Source organism: Ursus arctos, unplaced genomic scaffold (genome assembly GCF_023065955.2).
Source record: "Ursus arctos isolate Adak ecotype North America unplaced genomic scaffold, UrsArc2.0 scaffold_5, whole genome shotgun sequence".
Lineage (NCBI taxonomy): Eukaryota > Metazoa > Chordata > Mammalia > Carnivora > Ursidae > Ursus > Ursus arctos.
This window is the reverse complement of record NW_026623067.1, coordinates 89,981,200-90,006,204: the sequence shown is the minus strand read 5'-3', so window position 1 is coordinate 90,006,204 and position 25,005 is coordinate 89,981,200. Positions and strand designations below refer to the sequence as shown.

The 25,005-nt window shown below is 43.0% G+C and overlaps 1 protein-coding gene and 1 long non-coding RNA gene across 2 annotated transcripts in view; one reads left to right on the top strand and one right to left on the bottom strand.

Annotated features, from left to right (window-relative positions):
- APC (APC regulator of WNT signaling pathway) overlaps positions 1-25,005 on the bottom strand; it is a 301,009-nt gene that overhangs the window by 204,793 nt on the left and 71,211 nt on the right. The gene's annotated exons all lie outside the window — the stretch shown is intronic.
- On the top strand, positions 11,911-23,799 carry LOC130542785 (uncharacterized). The gene is made up of 3 exons (XR_008957589.1): positions 11,911-14,078; positions 14,180-14,272; positions 23,702-23,799. It is a non-coding gene; the product is annotated as an uncharacterized LOC130542785 (long non-coding RNA).

The window sequence follows — 25,005 nt, the reverse complement described above, 5'->3', positions numbered from 1 at the left end:
TTTTCCTCTTACCCTGTCTTTTATCCTTCCAGTTCACCATCTCCCCAGTAAAGGTACCCACTGTTATTATTTTCTTATGTTTCCTTCAGAGTTTCTTTATGTATATTTTTAAGACTTTATTTATTTATTTGACAGAGAGAGAGAGACAGCGAGAGCGGGAACACAGCAGGGGGAGTGGGAGAGGAAGAAGCAGGCTCCCAGCAGAGGAGCCTGATGTGGGGCTCGATCCCAGGACCCTGGGATCACGCCCTGAGCCGAAGGCAGATGCTTAACACCTGAGCCACCTAGGCACCCCCAACTTTTCATATGTTTAAGGGGTATTTGTGGGCTTTTTTTCTTTGTGAAAAGAATGTTTATGTCTTTTGCCTCTTATTCTATGTTATTCTATATGCTGGTGGCTTTATTCCCCCTCACTGCCTTCTAGGAGCTTTTATGCAATAAGGAGATTAACTTATTGTCTATTACTTGAGTTACAGTCTGCTCCATCCCCAGTTAAACAATTATCTTTTGACTTTGTTTTTGGTGCTTTCCTTCCAGTCTGAAATTTTTTTTCTTTATGGCTTCTTGATTTTGAGTCATAATTAGAAAGGTTTCTCGTACTCCAAGATTGTAAGAGTTCTCCAATGTGTTCATTTAATAGTAGTAAAGTTGTCACCCTTAATTCTATGATCTGCTTGGAATTTCTCTTGCTGCCAGCTGGGAGGTGTGCCTCTAACTATATTGTTCATTAAAGATTTTTGCAGTTTGTCTTGCATGACATCATGGTCATTTCCTGTACTGGTAAATGATAAGCCTGACACAAAGATTAGTGATATATGTCCTACTTAATGTCTGGCCACCCATAATTGGCATTTGTAGCAGACACTGTTGGCTGCCCAGCTGACAGCTATTTCTCTCATTTTCCTTGCTACAAAGCCCTAACTATGCTTGGGTAACCATCCCTCCATGACGTGACCTAGGGTGAATCTCGGTTAAACTGACTCAGCGTCCGTTGTCATCCCATTTCCCTTCTCAGAGAATGGTTTTAAAGGCGGCATATGACTCATTCTTTTTTTTTTTTTAAAGATTTTATTTATTATTTATTCGACAGAGATAGAGACAGCCAGCGAGAGAGGGAACACAAGCAGGGGGAGTGGGAGAGGAAGAAGCAGGCTCGTAGCAGAGGAGCCTGATGTGGGGCTCGATCCCATAAGGCCGGGATCACGCCCTGAGCCGAAGGCAGACGCTTAACCGCTGTGCCACCCAGGCGCCCCCATATGACTCATTCTAGCCAATGAGATGTAGGACAGGTCTGCTGGAAGGATTTTAAGAAAGTGTTTCTCACTCTTAATATGAGACCAAAAGGGAAAAAATTTCCTCTTCTCTTTTGTGAGGCACTGCCAGGTCTGTGTGGGACCCCAGGACCCTAGGCAGCCATTTTCTACCCGTGAGAGGAGCCAGCCAAAGACGAAGCCCATGGTTTGGCAGAGTAGGACCATGAAAAGAACCTGGATCCTGGTTGGTGTCATTGAGATGTTGAACTCACCATCTCTTGTAGCCACTCTTCCTCTGGACTTCTTACGTTAAGTAATCAACAAGGGGCTGTCTGTTAACCGTAGCATCCTACGCAGTGGTCCACAGATGTCGCACACAAATGCACACAGTCCCAGAGTAACAGAGCATCCTGGATGAGACGCCTTAACATTGTCTTCAGCTTAAAATACTGACATCTTTAATATCTTCAACACTTCGGGGCTGCCACAGCAGAGCGCCGGACAGAACATTCATGATTCGTGTAGTTGAGAAAATACGGAAGACTGGAAAGGTATGTGTATGAAAGTTCTCAATACCATTTTAAGTTTAAACATTTGACTTATACCCCAAACAGGATTTTTTTATAATTTTACTTTCCTGGATTTAATGCAATTTAAAATTGTGCTATGTTGTTTGTTATAGGCTTTTTCCATTAATTTTGAGTTTTTAAAATATTACATAAAAATAGTATTCATCTTGATAACCGAGGTTTTCAGTGCCACCTTCTATTTTGCACCTAAGATGCCAGCCACCATATCCTTGGGGCAACACAATATGGGTAAGATTTCTAGATAATGTGACCAAACTCTCTGCTTCCCTGCTGTCTAACTTTGGGGATATACAGCTCCCCATTCTAAAGATGACTAGTTTTCCAGAATCTCTCTGGGTTGTTCCTTCTATTTTCCTCCTTGCCTTACTTAGCATCTTCATGTTAGGAAAAATGTCAAAAAAAAAAAAAAGAGAGAGAGAGAGAAAGAGGGAAAGAAGAAAGAAAGAAAGAAAGAAAGAAAGAAAGAAAGAAAGAAAGAAAGAAAGAAAGAAAAGGAGAGGAAAAAAGAAAGAAAGGGAGGAAGAAAGATCCCTACTGAGTAAGCACTAACAGCAAGTCTGAATGTGGAACTTTGAAATACGACTTAGAAAATGCAAAAGCCACTTGTTTATTTTGGATCAAGTCAGCAGCTTGTCAGGCCCAAGGCAATACATGTAAAAAGCTCTTTGGAAGTTAAATTTGTGTTATTATAATAGCAAGTGTTTTCATCTTTTCTAACCTATAGGCAACTGAAGTATTTTCTGCAGTCAGGGGGGGACAGGAGACACTTTGAGATAAATTACCTCTGACTACACTCCAGAGACCTGTTCATGCTGCCGCATAGGAACCTGCAACGAGAGGCTATTTTGTGGCTCCTTAAAGGGGACGCAGTAAGGAAATTGAAAGAGTCTTTCTTAACACGGTGGTCATTTACATTACAGGTTTGGGTGAAGTGGTTTTTACATTCAGGCCCTCGATATGTTTTTCAACACAGGATTCAAATTGATCAGTCGGTACTATGATAGAAATAAAAAATTGAAATCAGTGGGAAAATGTCAATTTCTCACTCCACAGCATTTTGAAATGTCTGTACAGCAGGAGGCTTGAAATGCGGCCGCAGCACTGTGCAGCTTGTGTAGACAGAAGACAGCCCGCAGCCCAGCTGAGATTCTGTGCTCCTGAGGTCCAACGCGGGCTGCCACTGTCAGACTACCAGCTCATTAGTATTTAAATCAGCTCATAAATATTTCCTGGAAATTCACAGTTGCTTAAGCTTTACCACCATTCATCTCCCGTTCTCCTTCTTTAGTCTTACTTAACGCCTTGGTTTCTTAGGCCGGTAATACTGCAGAAGGGTGGATTTCAGTGCATATTAATCTTACTGATATATGATGATGAAAAAGGAACAGAGGAAGTCCTGTGAGAGGATAAAGATGAGAAACAGAGAAAGGACATAGAAGGAAATTTTACTGCATTTCCTTGGAGCAAATAAAATTATCTAATGATGGACCAAGGAAGTCTGTATAAAATAAGGACAGCCCAAAAGCATATGCCAAGGCAATTCAACCTGAATGAATGTTTCTTTCACATACTCTTTAAAAGCTTTGAAACACAGACGAAACATTTCATTGGGGGCAGGCCCTGGATGTTCCCACTGGGGAGATGGTTGCATGGTTACAAAACCTCTTCTGTTCAACGTAAGAGCTGTATTTCTAATTATAAAATAATGATGACAGAGAGAGGCCAGTTCCATCATGATATTCCGTATAGTTCTTAGCATTCTGCCAGAGTTCAACACTAATACCCACATACGATGCCAACAGCCAGTTCTTAAATGAGTGTGAGTAAAATTTAACAAGTGACAAATGAGAGGAAAATAAATATATCATATTTCATTGAATTTAAAGTGCCATTGATTGTGCCGTTATTATACACACCCCTAAGAAAGACAAAAGTGCTACCACTTAAACTAGGACATACTATGGATTGCAAGTACATGCTGATTTCAGAGATGTGAAAAATGTGAACCAGGGAAATGCGTTCACTTTAAAAACAGGTTATTCTGGAAAGAATCAAGATCACTCAGTGGCTATACTTGAAACAATGTTGATAATGGTGTTAATGTCTTTAGCAGGAGCACCCGCTCTAAGAAGCAATGGCTTTTCTGGTATCATAGACCCGGAAGACGTGAGAAGCATAGAGAAGCAAAGCTTTGGGACAGACCCTGAGAGTTTGCCTACCACGGGGGCACTAATGGCACTTTGTCATTGACAGTCTCGTGTCACTCAAACTTGGGCTCCAAAGGTCTTCTGGAGATAAACTCAGAATAAATGGAGAGATCTACATGCCCAGGCAATTGAGAGATAATTTTGGCCTAAGAAACACCCAATCCTGTTGAATAGTCTAGACAACTCAGCCTGCCATTCAAGACCTCACAAAATCTGGTCTGAAAGTCTTTTTTTGAGTCCCCCCCACCTAATTTTCTTTTTTTTCTTTTTTTTTTTAAAGATTTTATTTATTTATTTGACAGAGAGAGACAGCCAGCGAGAGAGGGAACACAAGCAGGGGGAGTGGGAGAGGAAGAAGCAGGCTCCTAGCAGAGGAGCCCGATGTGGGGCTCCATCCCAGAATCCTGGGATCAGGCCCTGAGCCAAAGGCAGATGCTTAACGACTGCGCCACCCAGGCGCCCCCATCCCCCTCCTAATTTTCTATGTGTAATCCATACTTCAATCAAATTGAATTACTCAGTGTTCTTAAACCCACTGTGTACTACCTCAACTCCCTGTCTTTGCTTATACCAGAGTTTCTCAAACTTGGCACTATTGACAATCTGGCCTGGGTAATTGGTTTTTGTGGAGGGATGTACTGTGCTTTTCCAGAATTTTCATCAGCATCTCGGGTTGCTGTCCACTAGATGCCAACAGTACCTCTTCTCAGTTGTTATAACCAAAAATGTCTTCAGATATTGCCAAGTGCCCCTGGGGCTAGGGAGACAAAATAAACCACTGGTTGAAAACCACTGCGGATACCATGCCGGCCTAGTGAAAGAAAGAGTGCAAACTTCGGTATCAAATGTACGTGACCTTGAACCCTAGGTCCCTGAGGTGGTCATTTGAATTTTGTGGCCACTCAGCACCCATTCCCCCTTTCTAACAACACTGCATTTTCCTTTGGGGGAATAACCATTTCCCCACTGTATGTAGACTCTACGGGACTCTAAGTCTTGGAGAAAATACCTTGCTCTCCAAGTGGGATGGGCAACTGAGCTCGGCCAGGCTCAGCCAATGCTTTTTTCTAGGACTTTGACTATCTTGAGCAGAGTAATGGCAAGGATAGGGGGAAATGTTGGCGTGAGCTGACTCCTGAGTGGGATTGTTGAGTAACCCCTACTCTCTTTTTGTCTGTCCTAACTCCTGGCCTTTTTTCTGATTTGGGCTTCTAGATTCCCATCTTCTCTGTATCCCTCTATCCCTCCAGCAAAAGGTCTTTTTGGTTAAATATGCCAGAGTTGTATTCTGTTGCTTACCTGCAAAGATGCGCAATTGAAACACTGTTACTGACCAGCTTTGTGCTTTGAACCAGTGTCTTGACATTTCCAAACCTATGCTTCTCTTCTGCAAACTGAAAATAAACACTGTTCACCGTCTGAATTGGCAAAAGGTGCCCTCTCCACGATCTCTGCCTCTGTAAATCGAGATTCTGTGCTAAGTCCTGGAGATGAATGAAATACTGCCTCTGCCCTTATGGGTTCACTTTCTTCCTCTGACAAAATTAATGGCAGGACCCAGACAACACAACAAAGCAGAAAAACCATTCTGAGTAGAAACATTACCAGCAGGTCAATTTCAACTTCGGCTGAAGTTAGCCTTTGTCCTCATCTGCCTGCATCTCGCTTCTTTTTGTGCTTACTCCTTGCTAATAGCCTCCCTCCCTGCGGAGGGAAGAGAAGGCTCCTGTCAAGGAGCTTTGTGCATTCATTACCCTGTACCCCCAGCCTGCCTCAAGCTGCTGAAGGTCTGAGATTCTGCAGCCCTGCTACGTTAGCAGAGGGAGCAAATCAAAGAATTCGGGGTCAGCATTTTCTGTTTCTCATCTGACAAACAAAGTCAGGTACCTCTTTGAACAATCCAGTTCCAATAGCTGTGAAAAACAAAGAAACAAAGAAGGGAAGGTTTTCTAGAAAGCCGGTGGTTAGGCACAAGGTAGGTTTAGGTTTTCAGCTTTTGTTGTGGGAGAGGAAAGTTCTCTGCATCCCAGGCTTTGCCTTTTCAGAGTGGGGGGAAAAGGAATCTGGGGTGAAAGGCCTTTTGTGCTCCTTTGCTCCCTGCACTGAAGTGCCCGCTGCAGAACTCAGTTCCCCAGGGAATCAAAACATCATTGCTATCAAGGTTTATGGCCCTTAGGCGCAAATCATGCCATTAGTCACCACTGCAAGGTGTGAGCCTTCCAACAGAGAGAGTGCTGTACAAGCAGGTGAACGAAACAGGTGTTCTGGGTTTCAGAGCTGGGGGCTGAGGTTCTGGCCAGATGGGAACCTTGCCCAGAGGACTGCGAGTTCCTTTGTCTCTCCCTCAGCAATTCTCTGCCAGATAATCCCTTTCGACTGAGGCAACCTGTGTCCCCAAACACCTCTCCGTGTACCTTCTGTTTTCAACTCTCCACGGGTACATTTTTCAGTCTCTTTCCTTACAACAAACTACATAATGAATGTTCATCTTGCTAATGAAGCAAGAGGATAATGTTTATTAGAGAAAGCTGGCCTGGGACAAACCCACCTCTGCTGGGCCCCCCTTCCTTTGTTAAATTAGTAAACACTAAACATTCTGTTGTCTGAGGGCTGGCTCCTTTTAAAAATGTCAATGAAATATTGAAACCTCTCCCTGGGCAGAAAAAAAGGTGAGACCTCAGTACGGATCCCAGGTTTTCTGTTGGACATCTCTCCCTGGATGAGCCAGAGGACCCTTGAAATCAACGTCTGAGGATGAGCTCATAACCTGCACCCACAAACTGCCTTCCACGTTTCCCCTCTCTAGATGACCGCCACCATTATCCCTGACGTCGCCTATCCAGCTACGCGGGAGTCATCTTAGTCACCCCCTCCGCCACACACCCCACCCCTCCTAACACCCATAGGTAATCAGGGCCAGCCTATCTCTCGAAACAGTCATCTGCTCCTTATCCCTACTGCCCCTCGCCTCATCCAGTAGTCTTCATGTCACATCTGGGCTCTGACAGTAGGCATTTGACCGGTTATTTGCTTCTCCATCTTGTTTTTCTCCATTCCATCCGTTAAGTGACCGCACAAGTGGGCTTTCTAAACTGTAGACCCTGTCACGTCTCCTGCCTAGCTGATGTCTCCGTTATGCAGTGACTAATGCAAGCCCCTTGCGCTGTGTATGAGTGGACATTTGCCTACCCTTCATCTTCATCTTCTGCTGCTCCTGCTGTTCTAAACAGTCTGGTCATGCCAAATGACTTGAAGTTTCCTGACTGACCCTCGTCCCTATATGCATGCTCTTCGCTCATTCATTCCATAAACATTTACGAAGCAGCTACTAAAAATGCACCAGCCACTCTTCAAAGCCCTAAAGAGAGTTGTGAGCAGGACAAAGTTCCTGTTGTCTTGGGCCTTCTAGTGAGGGGAGAAAGGCAACCAGCCTCAAATAATATAGAAAAACTCTAAGTTCCTTTCTATTATACCTCCTTTCCAAATCCCAGTCTCTTCTCCAAGGTAAGCACTTACTATTTTGGGGGCTTTAGTGTGTATCCTGTAACATTTCTATGCATTTTTAGATATACAAATGTACACACAGAAATATATACTTTTTAGGTAAGAAGCTATCGCAGGGATCTCTGTGGGAATAATGAAGGCCTTTCCTAAATTAGTAGCACCAGGGATACAAGGAAAGAACTCAAGAGATATTTAGAAAAAAGAGTTTAGATTACTTGGTGGTGGATTACATGCGGAAGTTAAGGAAAAGCATATCTTTGATTATATGAAGGCTTGGTGAAACCTTCCCTCATTTCCATTGTCTGCAGTAGTGGTTTTCAGCCAGGGATAACTTTGCTCCCCAGGGACTATGGTAAGGTCTGGAGACATCTCTGGTTGTCAGAAGAGAGGAGATAAGGAGGAGAAGAATGCTTTTAGGCTGGGGCACAAAACAGATGCAAAAGACAACACCTCATAACAAAGAATCATCTGGTTCAAAGCATCCACAGTGCCAAGTTTGAGAAAGAGCATGAAGTGGGTCTCTAACCCTGACACGTAAGGCTCTTCAAAATACTGCTCCACTTCCTTTCCAAACTAAATTCCTATCACCCTGAAAGTGTTGTGTGACCAAAAACATGACTTATTCCTGGTTTCCCAAACACATCTCTTTCTTTCCCCCTTACCAATATTGTTTTTACTATTATTCTGTCATCCAGGAACATTTTCTCTCCACTCCACCTCACCCCATTAAAAAAAAGAGAGAGAGATATAAAATATATTCACATAAATACCATATATACAATATTCTGCAACTTTCTTCTTCTACCCAACACTATGTCTGAACATATTTCCTGGTCACATAAATAAATCTCTTTGTTTCTGCTGTATAGTATTCCAGCAAGGAGTTTTCTCTTTTGCCAGGACCCTGATTTTCCCTTGAGAAACCACCTCCGGCACTGTGTGTTCATGTGGCTGGCCACCTCCCCTTCTTCCTTCAGGAGCAGGATAATGGTCCATACTGGGAAGATTAGTGCACGGGAATGGTTCGCGGGTGAATGTGTATCCCAGTCGGGGCCAATGAACGTCATCTCTGCAACTCTTGCTGTTTGCTAAACTGATGGTATCCTAGGTCTCCTTTGTCCTCATGTCTAAAACCTGTGAGCTGGAACATTGCAGGAGACACTCCCATAGTTTGTAGCAATCTTCTCCAGTGAGTACTCCGGGACTGATTTCATCTTATAATCTGACTCTCTGTGTCTCCCATATCTTAAGGATTCTTTATAATTGAGGGCTCACAGAGATCATTACATTTTGTTTTTCAGGTCTCTTGCAGATTTTAAAAAATAACTCGTTACTTCAGTTATATAGTAACTGGCACATTGCTTGGTAATTAGCTATGTGCTTACCTGTTTCTGGACTGGACTCTTTACAGACAAACAGTAACTAATCATCTGCCTCTCTGGCATTTGGTAGTCACTCACTGCGTGTTTACTGAATAACCAACTAAATTCAAAATTGACCTTGCATTCACCTTCCCTGGATAATTCGAGACTTTAGTGTTTTTCAAAGCACAAAGTTTGTACACTACCTTGTGATGAATTAAATTTTGGCTTGGCAAACATTCCCTCCCCCATCAGGATTCCATGAAAACAGTGTATTTCCTCTCCCTTGACTTTTGCCTTGGTTCCATTACTTCCTTCGGCTGGTGGGATATGAGTGAACCAGATGTGACTGGAGGTTTGGCATGTGCTTGAGTGGAGAACGAGCCTTCTCCCACTTCTGCTTTTCCCTATGAGAAGGGCCTGCCTTGGGTAGATACTGTTTTCAGGAGGACGAGAGACACGTGGAGCAGATCTGGACCTAACCAACAGCTTGGAGCCTAGCCCAGCCTAGATGAACTGTACTCCAGCTTACCTGCAGATGCCTGAGTGAGCGAGAAGTAGATGCTTACCGTTGTCTGCCCTGAGCTGCAGGTGGTTTGAGAGACACGATATTATTGTGGCAACAGCCCACGGAGACACGTGGACAGCAGAACAACTTGGGTGCTGGTTATGAATGGGATGTTTGAGCCCCGCCCTAGACCTACTAACCGATAAACCCTGGGGTGTTTTTAGAAGTCTGTATTTTAACAAGATCCCCAGGAGATTCTTACTGCTGACTGCTGGGCTACAGCATTTATCACCAGCTATTTTCTCTGATGTGGAAAGAACAGTAGGTTAGCACCCAGGGAGCCGCTACAGTTACCTACAAAAAATTATTCTGAGAAATTTGGGGCTGTAAAGAAAACAGGAAACAAGATTTTCTCACCAAATCATCTCACTAAAGGGGTGGGAATTGAGACACTTAAAGCCTTCTTGAGGTGATTTATAAATATAGCATTTCTCAAAAAGCTATCCTTTCATGCAAGTGCCCAGTTAATACCAAGTGTTGAAGCTTGCATAAGTTAAAACTAATTGGGCTCTAGGACATCAGTGACAACACAATATTAATGAATTAAACACATCCATAATAAGCTCTTACTAGGGATCAGGCACTCTGGAAGACAATGGAAAAGTCAAATATCCTAAGGAGTTTCCACCTTACTTAGCTACGTTCTTTTCATGTGCAGAGGTGAGTGTTTGCCAGTTTCAAGGAAAGCAAGTGACAGTTATTACCCTCCAATTGCTCTCATGGGATGACTCCTATCATTTCTTTAGGCGCCCGATCACACTTCTCCCCATTTGTTCTCTTTGGGACCCATCCTGAATCTTGTCTATGGAGAGAAATCTTTTCAGTATTTAGTAGTGCAAGACAACACACTGTCTCCTCAACCCTGAATTCATCTCAGCACTCTCGCCTGTGTTCCTTCCTCAATGTACTGTGTCCTGCCAGAAAATTCCACCTCTCGGCAAACCTGCAGGCGGCCATTGCTCCCAAACTCAGGTTCTCCAGCTCCCTACAGAGCGCTAGTCCGACCTGGCCAGGAGCATTGACTGTCACCAGGACACATCATAATGGAGCATATAATCACCCTTTCAGGTCATGAAATCCATTCCTCCAGAAAGCATTTACAGTAGCAGATGGAATAAGGACATGAGAATTTGCAGGAAGTCTCACTGTGCTTAATACGCTTCAGAAGCAAATATTGATTTGTGTTATTTGCTTATCTGCAGCTCATCTGCTAACCCCAGAGAATGGGTTACCGAAGTAACCTTTGGTCTCTGACAACACAGAGCATACAATGTCCTTATTTTTCTCCCAACAATATAACATCATGTTCCCAGCAAATTGCCCTGTGACTTTTTTCATATTACTCATCCAAACCACAGCTTTGCCCTGTGAGACCTAACTTCTAAAGGAGACAGCTAGACTCATATCATAATGATGTCATCCTTATCGTCTTATATGGACAATTCCTAATAGCATTAAACAGTATAAGATGTAAGCATTTCTAGAATCAGAATTGTGCCTTTGATGTGTTATTTTCTACCTGGAGTATCCTAAAAATATTTAACAATAACTAAATAGGGGAACAGAAACTGAGCTTGTGGGCTGAACATCTCTGTAAGTCTAGTTCTCTAAGTTGGTACCACTTGGCAGCTCTATTTTCATGACTGAGAAGTTCAATTACTGAGCATTCAAGAACTGGCAGCATCGATCCTAATGGCATGGCTTACAGAAGTTCAAATCCCTTTCTGGGTCTGCCCCTGGCTCATGGTCTAGCATCGGAATCGCCACTGCCATTTGTCCTCTGAGGCAGATGCTACTGATGTCCCACCCAGATCCTGTTTTTCTAGGCTGGAGCTCTCTCCCCACAACATCCCACCCACATTTGCTGTGGGTGTTGGCTGCTAATAGCAGCTCACAGCTGTCCCCTTCTTTAGGGACAGAGAAGCCAGGGAGGTTATGACACCCCTCCCTGGGAGGGTGGCCTGTAGCCAACGACTAACTGATGGGGGTGGTATGAAAGCCTCCCCAACTCACCTCAAGGCAGAACAAACTGGTACAATTCATTCTCCAGAGTTCCCCACTAGATTGGGCTGAGGTGAGACTTCTGCTGAAACCACATCCTTGCTAGTGATTTTCCTTCCCATGTTCTGCTCTCCTCCCTCCCTTACAGGTTTTTCCTGAGAGAACTCTATTATTCTGTTAATAAATTGCTCATACAAGAATCCCCATCGTAGGTTTTACTTCCAAGGAACTTGTTTAAGACATCCTCCCAAAGAGGGTGAGAGAAATCCTCCTTAACAGTATATTGCTATTGAGAGCAAGGTGGCCAAGTCCCAAACATTAGTTGGAAACTCTTAAGATGCATTGAACCACCACCTGAAATAGAAGAGGCTGCCAATTGGGTACAGTGTTCAAAGACAGGGGTCTTCATTTGAATGGAAATTTCTTTTTTTTTTTTTTTTAAGATTTTATTTATTTATTGGAGAGAGAGACAGAGATAGCGAGAGAGAGCATGAGCAGGGAGGAGAGGGAGAAGCAGGCTCCCCGAGAGCAGGTGGCCTGATGTGGGCCGGATCCCAGAATCCTGGGATCATGACCTGAGCTGAAGGCAGATGCTTAACCAACTGAGACACCCAGGCGCCCCTGATTGGAAATATCTTAAAATCTGGCAGAGTTGCAAATAGGAACTCATCCTTCACGGAACAGTCACAGTTACTAACCACTGGACAATTCACCAGTGGTAACAAGTTGTGAATGTGAGTCACAAGTCATGCTCACACATTTAGGTCATAACAGAGCAGCAGCAGAATTTTCAGAAATGAATAACAAAATAATAGTAATAATTGATATTTACTATTCGTCATAGGCATTGTAACCAAAGGCCTCATTCTTTTCACTCCACTACTCTGTGAACACCCAGTTAGTGTAGCAAGGACCCCAATCAAGTGTGATTCATCAAAGGTATTGGTCTCCATAGCCCCAACCTAGTTGGAAGATGGCAGAAATTTGCCACACTGGATGAAGCCTCCCTCTGAGGGGAAGATCAGTCCGCTCCCTTTTGAAACAATTAAGGTAATCGTTACTCTCATCTCCTAAAGGCCTTTTTCCTTCTCATTTTGAGCACTTTTAGACTCTTTCTTTTATGCTTCAACTTAACGTGCCGCACGCTCACTAGAAGCTGTGCTTTTATTGAGCTACTAAAGCAAGAAAGCATTAATCAAACACTAGCACTTTTTTGAAGTCAAGTATAATCTAGAAGTGGCAGACAGTAAAATCCTGACACATAATTATCTCTAAACCATTTTTTTTTTAAACTTGCTTGCCTAGAATATTTACATTCTTCAGCAGGTTTCCTTCTCTCCATGGCTGGTGTCCTGGGTTTCTAGGTATATAGTCCAGCTTCCTTTGAGAGATTAAGGATGCCTTGACATTTATTGACTAATTGGTGACAGGTCTCAGAGAAAGGCACATGTGTACACACTGTCTTAAGAACAACATCAAGGTTTTGGTAATAACTTTGCCCAGGCAGGGAAATGGCAGGGCCTTGTGTATCTGGGCACTGCCCCATCACAGATGCTGCTTGGAGATTCATTAACTTCCTCCTCTAATGGAAGAAATGTTCTTTCTGCCAAATGAGAGCCCCTCTGCTTGCGCTCTGGACGCTCTCCCAAGGACAACACCCTAGCCATTTCCCCGTGTCTTCAACATTCTCTCTTTCTCCTGGATAATCTTATCATTGGACATACCGATTTTAATATTACTCATCTGAAAACACATACATTCTCCTCCTTTGATCTCAAGCCAGCAACCTATTGATTTAACGCTTCCCTGCAGAACCAAACTTACCGGAAGAGCTGTCTCTGCATAGGGTCTTACCTCTTCACCTTCTACTCACTCGTTCTCCAGGTCAGCTTCCACGCCCCCCTCTCCCTCTCTATTCAATGGCTCTTTTGTTGATCACCCTACAAAGGATAGATATTTTTCTGTCCCTTTCTTATTTGGCCTCTCAGTAGCATTTCATGCTGTTAAATGCTGTCCCCTCTTCTTAAGACTTTCCTTCTCCTGACTTCATGCAGTAGTGTGCTGGTTAACTGGTGGCAGGGGGAGGGGTGGCACTGGTTTGTAACAGTTTCCTTTCTCCACAGTGTAAATCAATACCCGAACTGTGGCCAACATCAAGCTCCCGATGGTTTCACAAGACTCACACACCGTTGCTTCCATGGACGGAATCTTAGCACCACTCATTCCTGGTTTTCTGCTTTAACTCTGACCTTTCCTGCTTCTTGCATTTTTTGGTCCTTCCTCCTTTACCAAAATTCTAAACATTGATCTTCCTTAGGTCTTGTATCTAGGCCCGGCCCTTTCCTTCTTTCCTTCTTTCCTTCTTTCCTTCTTTCCTTCCTTCCTTCCTTCCTTCCTTCCTTCCTTCCTTCCTTCCTTCCTTCCTAGAGTTTATTTCTTTGACAGAGAGAGGACAAGCAGGGGGAGTGGCAGGCAGAGGGAGAGGGTGAAGCATGCTCCCCACTGAGCAAGGACCCTGATGAGGGGCTCCATCCCACAGCCCTCAGATCATGACCTGAGCTGAAGACAGACGCTTACCCGACTGAGCCACCCAGGTGCCCCTCTGTTTTCCTTTCTTTTTTCATAGAAGATCTCAACTATCCACATGGCTTTCTTTCCTTTAAAAAATTTTAAATCGTATTTATTTTTACCACAGGCAATAACACAAAAAATTGAAATGATACAAAAATACGTTAAGAGGTCTCATGACTACTCCTGTCCCCATCTACCTCTACCCTTTACCTTTCAGGTAAGTACTTTTATTAGTTCCTTGGTATTTTCCCGGGGTTTCCTTTTATAAATGCAAATGTATATATATGTCTGTGTATATGTGAGCATGTGTGTGTATATATATATACACACACACTTCTCCCCTTCCACAAAAGGCAGTATCATAAACACTATTTTGCATGCTTTAAAAAAAATTATTACTGTATGTGCCAGAGCTCTTTCTATATCAGTACAGAGATATTCACATAACTTTAAAAAACACCATCTATATGCTAGCCACTACCAAATGTATATGTTCCATATAGACCTCTTTTCTGAGTCGTAGATTTCCTAACTGCTTACTTGACCCTTGATATCTCAGATGCGTCTCAAACTTACCATGTCCAAAAGGAAACACTTGTTTTCACTTCCTGTGGTATACCTTATTTTGTTGGCCCACCCGTTCCTCATTACCAGACCAGAGCACCCTTTCCCCACCTGCTGTGAGTGTTGGCTGCTAACGGCTTACAGCCGCCCTTCCCTGGAGAATTGCCTTCAGCGGACGTGACCCACCTTTTTCTGGAAGTTACCCTCACAACCGACTACCGACTGATACTGAGGCCTCTTGTCTTACTAGAGCACAGACAACTCTACAGGGAGGTTTATTGTAGAAACTTCGTCCCATTCTTTCCCCTTCCCTGTCCTTTGTTCCATTCTTTCCCCTTTCGTGCTTTTCCTGAATAGGAATTTTCCTAATATATAAAGATCTACAAATTAATGAGTCCCCAAACCCAAGGTCAAATGGACAAAGTACATAACAGACTGATGACAGAAAATGCAATACAAATGTCTCTTAATATTGGAGAATATACTCTTATTTATAATAAAACAAACATAAAGTTATAGCAAGGCAAGAATTTTTGGCTTATCAGATTAACAACATTTGCTGTATATTGTAATGGCAACAGGATGGGGAATAGGCATCTCAGGGGTTCCTGGAGGAAGTGTAAGTTGCTGGGACACTGTGGAGGACGGTAGGCTCTGGAATCAAAATTGACATAAACTGACAATGTGACCCACAGATGCTGTTTCCAAGTATTCACAGTAGCAAAACACTGGAAACAACCTCAATGTTTATTTGTTGGGACAAGTTACATAAATCACAATTTTTCCATGTAATGGTATATAGTCAACAAAAAAAAATGAAAGTGTGCTTTATGGTCTGAAATGGGTTGATCTCTAAGATAAACAACTAGGGGAAAAAAGCCAGATGAAGTATAGTGTGTATACAATTAATAATATATATTATTTTCACATTTATACTATTATATAATGTATATATTATGTATATGTTTGTTCATCTATGCATTAAGTGTCCCTGGAAGGATCACAGGTATGGTATAATAAAAATATGTATTTGGTCTTTGCTGCAGTTCCTAGTACAGAACTAAAATCCTTGGAATTTCTTGAGTATTAGGAGTGTCTTCTGTTATTCATAACAAGCCCCGTCCAGCCACGTTGGAATTTATGCTAAGAAGGAGACTGAGGGTGAGGCGCCCTTGATAGCTTCAGGATAGGGAGTGGTCACCAGGTTCCAACAAGCAAATGGTTAGTGTTGGAAATTTCAGCCTTCCCTTCATGAGGCGAGGGGTCTAGAGATCAGTTCAATCATCAATTGCCAGTGATTTAATCAATCATGCCTATGTAATGAAACTTCGATAAAAACTCTTGAACAATGAGGTCTGGAGAGCTTTCAGGTTGAGGAACACACTGATGTGTTGGGAGAGTGGTGTGCCCAGAGAGGAGATCAAAGCTCTTCCCACACCCCATACCCCACACTTTGCCCTATACATTTCTTCCATTTGACTGCTCTTGAGTTGTATCCTTTATAATAAACCAGCAATCATAAGCAAAATACTTTCCCAAGTTCTGTGAGGCATCCTAGTGAATTATCAAACCTAAAGGGCAGACGGGTAGGAACTACTGAATTTGTAGCCATGTCAGGCGGAACAAGACATTCTACATATTACTGCTTTTTTATTAACCTAACGCACATTTAAAAAAATTGAAATTCTACATGAAATCAGAATTATCTGTAATTCCACAGGTAGATAATGGTGGTTGACATTAAACAAATAATAAGCATTAAACATGGACTTGGTTAGAATATTCAAGCTGTAGGGAAATTGTTTTGTTTGCTCCTGCAAAATATTTTCCACGAATAAATAGTACTAATATTTACGTACTACATAATATAGTTTATTTAAATGAAAAGGATCACTGTACTGTTCACCATGTCCTGCACATTGTTATTCCAGTTACTGATATAGCTTGGAGAATTTTCCATGTTAAAATATGACACATCACTTCACGTTTGTTTTAAACTGTTTTATGAACCAATCTGCTTTCTTATTTTAAAGATTCATTTATTTATTTCGAGAGAGAGAGAGCATGTGCGAGGGCTCTGTGCATACATGAACAGGGGGAGGGGCAGAGGGAGAGGGAATCCTAAGCAGACTCCATACCAAGCATGGAGCTGGAGGCAGGGCTCAATATCATGACCCTGAGATCACAACCTGAGCAAACAAAGAGTTGGTTGCTAACCTGACTGCACCATCCAAGTGCCCATAACCAGTCTGCTTTTGGTGGTCCTTTAGGTTGTTTTGAACCCCACCGCACCCCCCCCTCTTTTTTTTTTTTTTGGCCGTTACAGGGACTCCTGCTGTGATTAGCCTTGTTCCCATCATTGTTCACATCCACATTCAGCTGGTGTACTTTTGCAAGGGGTTCTTAGAAATATATTTAGGGGTGCCTGGATGGCTCAGTCGGTTGAGTGACTGACTCTTGGTTTTGGCTCAGGTCATGGTCTTATGGGTTGTGGGATCAGCCCTGTGTCAGCCTTCCTGCTCAGTGGGGAGTCTGCTTAAAGGATTCTCTCCCTCTGCCCTTCTTCCCACTCTCTCTCTCTCAAAATGAGTAAATAAATCTTAAAAAATATATATATATTTAAAATTTTGATCCATTTTCCAAATTTTTTCAAAAAGAGTTACTCAAATTTATATTCTCAAGAACAGTATAACATCTTTTTCTACACCCTAACCAATTACTAAGTTTTATACATTTTTTTCACTTTGCAAATCTGATAAGTAAAAATGATATCTCAGTTTTGTTTAATTTGTACTTCTGTAAAATTGAGTGAGGTTCTTTTTATGTTTTTGGCCACTTGCTTTTATTTTTTTGTTAACAGTCTATTCATATAGTTTGCCTATTCATCTTTTTCCTGACTCCTTTCTCTACCACATGTGAGAAATTGTTTTCTTTTAGTTCTGCCATTTGTCTTCTCATTTTGTTTATGGAGTTTTTTTCACCTTAAATTTTCATTGTTATCTGATTGGATTTATCAATTTTTTCCTTTATGCCTTTTCAGCAGAGGGGTAGTTGGATATTTTCCAGGTGTTTTCACTATAGAATTAGAAAGCAAAAAATTCACAGAAGAAATTTGAAAAATGTAGAAAAGGTGATAGAAAAAACAAGCTTTGATATTCCTACTACTGAGAAAAAAATCTATTTTATTGTGTCTAGTTTTTTATGTGATTTTCCTTGATGATAATAAGTGAATTAGAGGCAGACTTCTCAGGTTGCCAAGGAATGTGGCAGAATAATATTTTTGAAGTATTAATGTATTTTAAATAGATTTTGTACATTAATAAATTTAATTTAAAGTAACTACTATATGTTAAAGATCAGTGCTTTTTGTCCCTACTCTGTCCCTACATTGAGCCAACATTTTTCTTGTTCACTCTGTTGATAAAGACCCCATGGGCTGGAAATGAGGGAGAAGAGGGGAAACACTGCTGTGTATCTCTAAGGGGCAGCCTGGCACTGGGCCCTTTCTGGGTTGATGGGAATGGGTGGCTCAAGGGCTGACAGGGTCTGCCTTGTCTTCCTGTGGGTTCCAGGAAAGTAGTGGAGGTCTGAGATTATCTCACCCTTTGTGCTAGTGTTTGTGTTGGGAAGAAGACATTTCAGCATAGCAGTCAGTCCTGAGTCTCCCATAGCTTGGAGTGGCTAGAAGTACATCCATGCTTATCTGAGACAGGGACAGGAATACCTCAGAAAGGCCTGGCAGATTAGAAGATGCTGTGAATTGGGAAGAGGGGCTCAAGAGCAGATGTCAGCACTGTCCTTATATCGAAGGCCAGATGGGAGCTCAGTTGTCTCCATGGATGCCAGTGGGGAGAGACGCTGACAATTGGCGACTCTTAGGAATAAGCACATGGCAGAGGATGCCAGCATGGACAGATGACAACCGAAGACCAGATGAGCCCCCTCTATGTCCAGATGTTCTATCAAACTCCCCCCAACTCCTGGGGGCAAAGGTGGGTAGGAGGAAAACCCTGAATGGACTGAGATGACTTGGAATTGACTTGTTTCTAGTTCTGCCATCAAATGGAATGGGGGCTTAAGATAGAAATTAGAGTCAGTTATGGAAAATATAAGTTTTTACATTTTTGCATACCTGAGTTTTTATGACCACTACATAGTTAAGGCTGAATTGAGGCACTAGAAATGACCTTTGATAAAAGCATGACTAGAAATGTTTTCCATCTGGGGGCTGGGGGAAAAGCCTCAACCTGAAAGGATTCTAGACTGTAGAAAAATTTGTGGACAGAAGAAGAGTGGTGGGATTATTTCTCTTTGTTATATAGATGGGAATTTTGGTGATACTTGCGGTTGACAGAAAAATGTAGTAGAAAGACAATATGTCACCCAACAGACTTCATCTTGATGCTCTAGAAAGCATGGCTCTGTAGTTTGCATTCAAGATTCTTAGAACTAAAATGAATCTACAGGAGGAAACAGGTATCTGTGAATGTCTAGTGTTCCGCTATTTCCCACCTCTGCTCAGAGATCCAGATAACTAAGCTCAACAATGTGTAAAGTTTAGAAGGAAGAAGGAGTGACCATATTCTTATACCAAAATAAATGTATTCATTAAAACTAGATCTTCTCAACCCTGGCTACTTATTAGAACAATCTGAAGATCTTTTTAAAATGCCGAGCCTAGGGTTTGCCCCCTCGGAGGTTCTAGTTTTAATCCGTCTGAATTCATTTGCAATTGTGGGATACTGGAGAACCAGAGAGGACAGGAAACTTTGCATTGGTGAGCACTAGCGACTTGGATCCTCCTCCGGAAAATACGGCTAGTTGTCCCCTTACACTAGTAAGAGATCTTTCATCTTGTAGTTATGGTCACCTAAAATAAACGCTGTATTTCACAGTGCTTTTTACATCAAGGTTTGGCCATTTGATTAAGTTATCCTGCCTCCTCTTGCCTTTTCAATGAGAGTTGAAGATGTTTTGGGCTATGAGTAGCAGAGAAACCAGCTCATGGTGGTTTAATGAAAGGATTCATTTTTCTCCTATAACAATGAGTTTGGAGGTTGGCAGTCCAGACCTGAAGAAGCAGCTCCAAGACGTCATCAAGTCCAGATTCTTCCTATATTTGCACTCTACCATTCTTAGTATAGTGGCTTCTCACATCGTGGTAGATGGCACAATGGCCGTTACATCTTCCAGTTCACTTTTATGTTTATGGCAGGAAGAAGGTGGGAGGGATGGCTCCAGCTTCATCTATCCTTTGTCTTACTAAGAGAAGCAACCTCTTTCACAGAATTCCTCCTAGCAGACTTCCATATTTATCCCACTGGCTAGAACCATGACCTATGGCCACCCCCAGGAACAGAAGAGGTTGCTAAGGAGTATTTATGTTTTCTAGCTTCTACACTAAGAGGGAGAAGGTGGATGGAATGGACGTTGGATGGGCCAACCAACAATGTCCATCATGTTGTCCTACTCTATGTATTCAATCATCATTTCTGCTCATTTTACCCCATAGAGTCACTCTTGAATCTCCATGGCCACTTCCCTAATTCAAAACCACCTCATCTTTTGCCTCCACTTTGGAAAAAATCTCCAAAATGGTCTCTATTTGCAAGCTGCTTTTGCTGTAGTATTTGAGAATATTCCATTCTGCTCTAAAAGACAAAACAAACGGATAGTAGGATATAACTCTTAAGAAGCACAAAGCATTAGTAGTAAGTAAACAAAGAGCTTATGAGATGTAGCCAAACCTCATCGGGTGTGTTATGCATAGAGAATGATTAAACAAGTAGCATGTGAGACGTAGGTAGAATTCATGAGCTGTGTTAAAAATAGACAGTAAATTACTAATCTATGAGACAGGCAGAGGATACATGGAGTAAATAGCAAATCTGATATAACAAGCAAGAGAGTTGCTTGTGGACAGAGGGATGATTGTGTTTTCACTGGGCTGACACAGATATGTCGCCCCTCCTCAGTCACCTGAAAGCGACAGTACAATTGTGACTTGCCTAAGAATTGCAATAAAACTGTGGCTGTGCACAGGCCATGTGGACTGCCACAGCTCTGGCCACATGTACTTGCCTGTGCCCCATCAGCACAGCAAGCATGTCCTAAGTCTCTGGTACCTTCCCTCTGTGGGCCCCTTGCTCAAAGCTCAAGTGTGGTCCTCACCACCACCCCATCAGTGGGGGACACTGATGTGATGGGGGTGGGTGAACACGACTCAAGCACCATGGTCCTTTCACCTCCTTGCACCGTAGCCTGTGTTGACTACTCCATTGGCAGCCCCGTGTTCTCACCATGGGTTTGTTTGTTTATTTATTTCACCAGGGTTTTAGATTGATCTAATTAACAATGTGGTTTGAGCCTTTTAATTTGCGCTGTGAGCTTTTCTGTTCTGTGGGAGAGCTTTGCTTCTGGCCTGGTGCTCCTGGTTGCATACCTGGGGGCTACATGGTATCAAGGTCATCTCCCACACAGCACTATTCCTCTGTGTTTGCCCACTCCAATCCATCCTCCCCATACCGCCCTAATCTGTTAAAATTGCCAGTCTGATCAGGGTTAACTCGCCCCAGCCTTGCAGCTTCGCACCACAGCCAACACGGAACCATCCCTCTTTAGCAGCATACTGAAAGAGTGGGCTTCCTGAGAAGCGGAATGTGAGTTGCAGGTTAGCACGCAGGAAGTATATTAGGGGGCGCTCTTGGGAGCCTTTATGTTTGACCCACCCTGCAGCATCCACAAGTTTTTCTATGTGGGTGGCTCCTGGGGAAGCGGGTATGCCCTTGTGTGAGTGACAGCTATTCAGTGAATCCCTCAGTCCCAGAGCGGGGGAGGGGGGGGTCTGGAAAGCACGACACCATCCTGTAAGACTTTACATGGCTGGTCAGTGCCTATTTCTCCGTCTTTCTCTTGCTGTTTCTTCCATTAAATGCAGAGCCACTAAGATCTAGGTGCATTTCTTTCTTCCTCTATGCCTTGCTGCTTTGCTGCTTCCGCTCAGCATGTCCTCTTTCCTCTGCTTCCACCTCTACTGCCAATCCAGACACCTTCTCAGATCACACCTGTCACCCAAACCACACCCATTCCACCTGCAGGTTAGGCTGGCCCTGTTCCACTCCCCTCTCTTGGTCTGCAGGTTCCCTGCGGCTCCCATGGGGTTTGGCTGTGGGAAGAATGGGGCTGACATCCTGCAGGAGGCACAGGTGATGAGTGCTTGGACAGGAGGGATAAAGGCAAATCATGCCCCACATTCTAAGGTATTTCTCTCGCTGAACATCCCCCCTTCCCTCCACCCTCCCCAGCCACCCCAACTCCAGTAAGAAGAAACCTGGATTCATTTTGTAACAGAAGACTGCACACTGTAGCTCTAAATTGTGCTTTAAAATGTTAATGGTAGGCTAAATCGAAAAACACATAGGGAGCATTTTGAAGATGCCCTGCAGCTGGTTTTGTTTTATGCTAGAGCAATTCTGCTGCCTGGTTGCTTCCTGCTGAAAGCACAGAGGATGTGCTGAAATGCTGCCACTGTAAACAAAACCAGATCAGGCAGACGCCTCTCTCCCGTGCCGACAGACCTACCTTACAAGTTGTTGGCAGCAATGCTGTTTGACAGGCATAGTGCTAGGAAGCAAATGGCTTCCGAAATAAGAACTGAAAGGGAGGGCTTCCTCAACACCAGCTTGAAAAATGTTAGCACTAGAAGGAACTCTAGAAATCATGTAGTCCAGGGGCACCTGGGTGGCTCAGTGGGTTGGGCGTCTGCCTTTACCTCAGGTCATGATCCCAGGGTCCTGGGATGGAGCCCCAGGTGGCACGCCGGTGGGGAGTGGGAGTGGGGGGGGGGCAGGGGTGTCCGCTTCTCCCCCTGCCCCTTCCCCCTGCTTGCGCATGTGCTCTCTCCCTCTGTCTCTAATAAATATAATCTTTAAAAAAAATCATATAGTCCAGCTGCCATAATTTATAACTGAGGAAACTGAGGGTCCAGGAAGACTAAGGTAATTTATCTTAAGGCACCCAGCTTATGAGTGGCAGCCTGAACTGAAACCCAGGTTTCTTGGCTCCTAGTCTAATCTTTATTCTGCTGCATTATATTCAAGTTCATTACATTCATGTTTTTATTTTTGCCATTGTGCATTTCAGAAGATCATGTGTAATTCCCATGATCAAAGTAGCTATAATACCTAACTATATATGGAGCAGTTATGGCTTCTGTCACTGGGAGGAACAGCTAACAAATTCACTAATTGGACTTTTGTGTTTGTTTCTCTCCTCAAGGCTAATTACTTGTGTAATGAAGGCATTTTGCCTTGATCATAAATGCAATCACATAAAATATTTGATGAATCTTGACTTTGTGCTGTGAGGACCCAACATATGTATGAAGTATTTTCATTAAAACTTATGAAAACTAAACAACTAATTAGCTGTGAGATGTTTAAAGTTTAAACAGGAGCAAATTAATAAATTTGAGGATTATTCTCTGTTTTGTATATTAGCTCACATATGCATGAAAAACCATAAAGTTGAATTACTTCTGGAAATCATGATTTACTATTTCCTTATGATTTTCTTTGTGAAGCCTCCAACATGCCACTGAGTTAAAGAAATTTGTTTGGCATTTAATGCTGCTTTGTGTTCTGACGACACCTTTTCCTCCCCGCAGCTCAAAGTACTTAATACACATCAACTCAGTAATCCTCACCACAGTACAGCCAGAGACAGTAAATGGCAAATATAATCCTCTTGATGCAGAAGGGCGAGAGTCTCTTTGGAAAATCCAGTGTATGACTGACTCACATGCTAAAATCATTGTCAGAGCGTTTGTGCACTGGTTGGAAACTGCTGTCCAAATTATATGTGGCTAGTTATTTGCCTCTGGCCTCTTTTCAATTGAGAAAAGAGAAAATAAGAACAATATAGTATACCACTGAGTTTAAAAACACCAAATTGCAAACTACATGGATTAACATAGGCTTCAAATTTTTTTTAGGATGTCCTCGGCTATAGTTAAAAGAAAAGCAGAACGATCGAATGTATGGAATAAGTAAACCAATAATAATAATGGTGAATGTCATTTCAGGTGCAGAGCTAAGTACTCTACATGTGCTTCTCTAATGCCCACAACAGCCCTGCAAGACAGGCATCCTCAGTCCTGCTTTACAGTCGAGGAAGGCGCAGGTATGAGACTGAAGGCAGCCCATCCAGGGGGACAGAGCTACTTAGGGGGATGCTAGGCCAGACTCACTATTCAGAAACATTTCTTCCCCCTTTTCCAGTTTCCTGCCCTGCATACCCTTCTCTTTATTCATTCAACAAATACTTATTAAGCACACACTATGCCTCATGGGCACCGGGCACAGAGTGTATAGTTGTGGTCAGAGTTCCTGCCCTCCCGGAACTTGCCTCCTAGCCTGGACTGTATTTTGCCAAGGAAGTGGTAAGAAACAAACAGAATAAAGGTGGGCGTGAGGTGGTACACTTGGGTGAAGAGAAGGAACAGCACAAATAATAGTTGGAGATTGTCTAACCAAATATTGATTTCAGAGTTGGAAAGTGTTATACTTTTCACTTCTTCTCTTCCGTGATTTTATTTTGGTCATTTTGGTATAAACCCGGCAACAAGGCCCTTCTTGTAGAATATAAAGCTAGTATACTTTGAAACAAAAAGGCATGGCTGTTAGCCAGTCTAGCGCAACGTGGAATCTTGGAGAGTGTTCAGGGTTTAGGTGAAATATTCCAAGCCACAGAATGGCAGAGCTGAAGCAGAAACCTAACAAGTGTGTCCAACATGTTCCACGTTTCACACACACAGTCCAGGACCCACTTTCTTTGTTAGCTGACAGCATCTCCCTCATCCTCTACCTCATGTCCTTGTAGGTTGAATCGTCTCCTTCAAAAACTCATGTCCACCCATCACAACTCTCTGCAACCTTCTGTCAGTTCTCTCAGAGTCATTCTCTTCCGTGTTCGATCACACTTCACAACGCTTTAGCACCTGCCCTGTTACCCCACCCTCCCCCTATGCCTCCAGCAGGTAACTGTAGCTTTTGGTATCTGGTAACATCCACAGTGGACTACATCCCTCTCTGTCTCTTCCCAGGCCAGCCAACTGGGGGCCCAAAACGGCCACCTCTAAAACTGTCTTCCAATGTGTCTTCCCACAAGCTTGTAAATATTGCCCACGGACCTCCCTTCCCTTTTCGGGAGTAGTTTGACATATGAAAAATCATTATGAGTGGGAGTTTGTGGGTTTACCCAGCCCCCCTATAGCATAATGGCATCTCTTGCGGGAAGGGAAGTTCACACTACACCTTGTCTGGTATTATTAGAGAAAGCCAGGCCACATGGAATAGACTCTGTTCAACAGAGGAAAAGATTCACTCA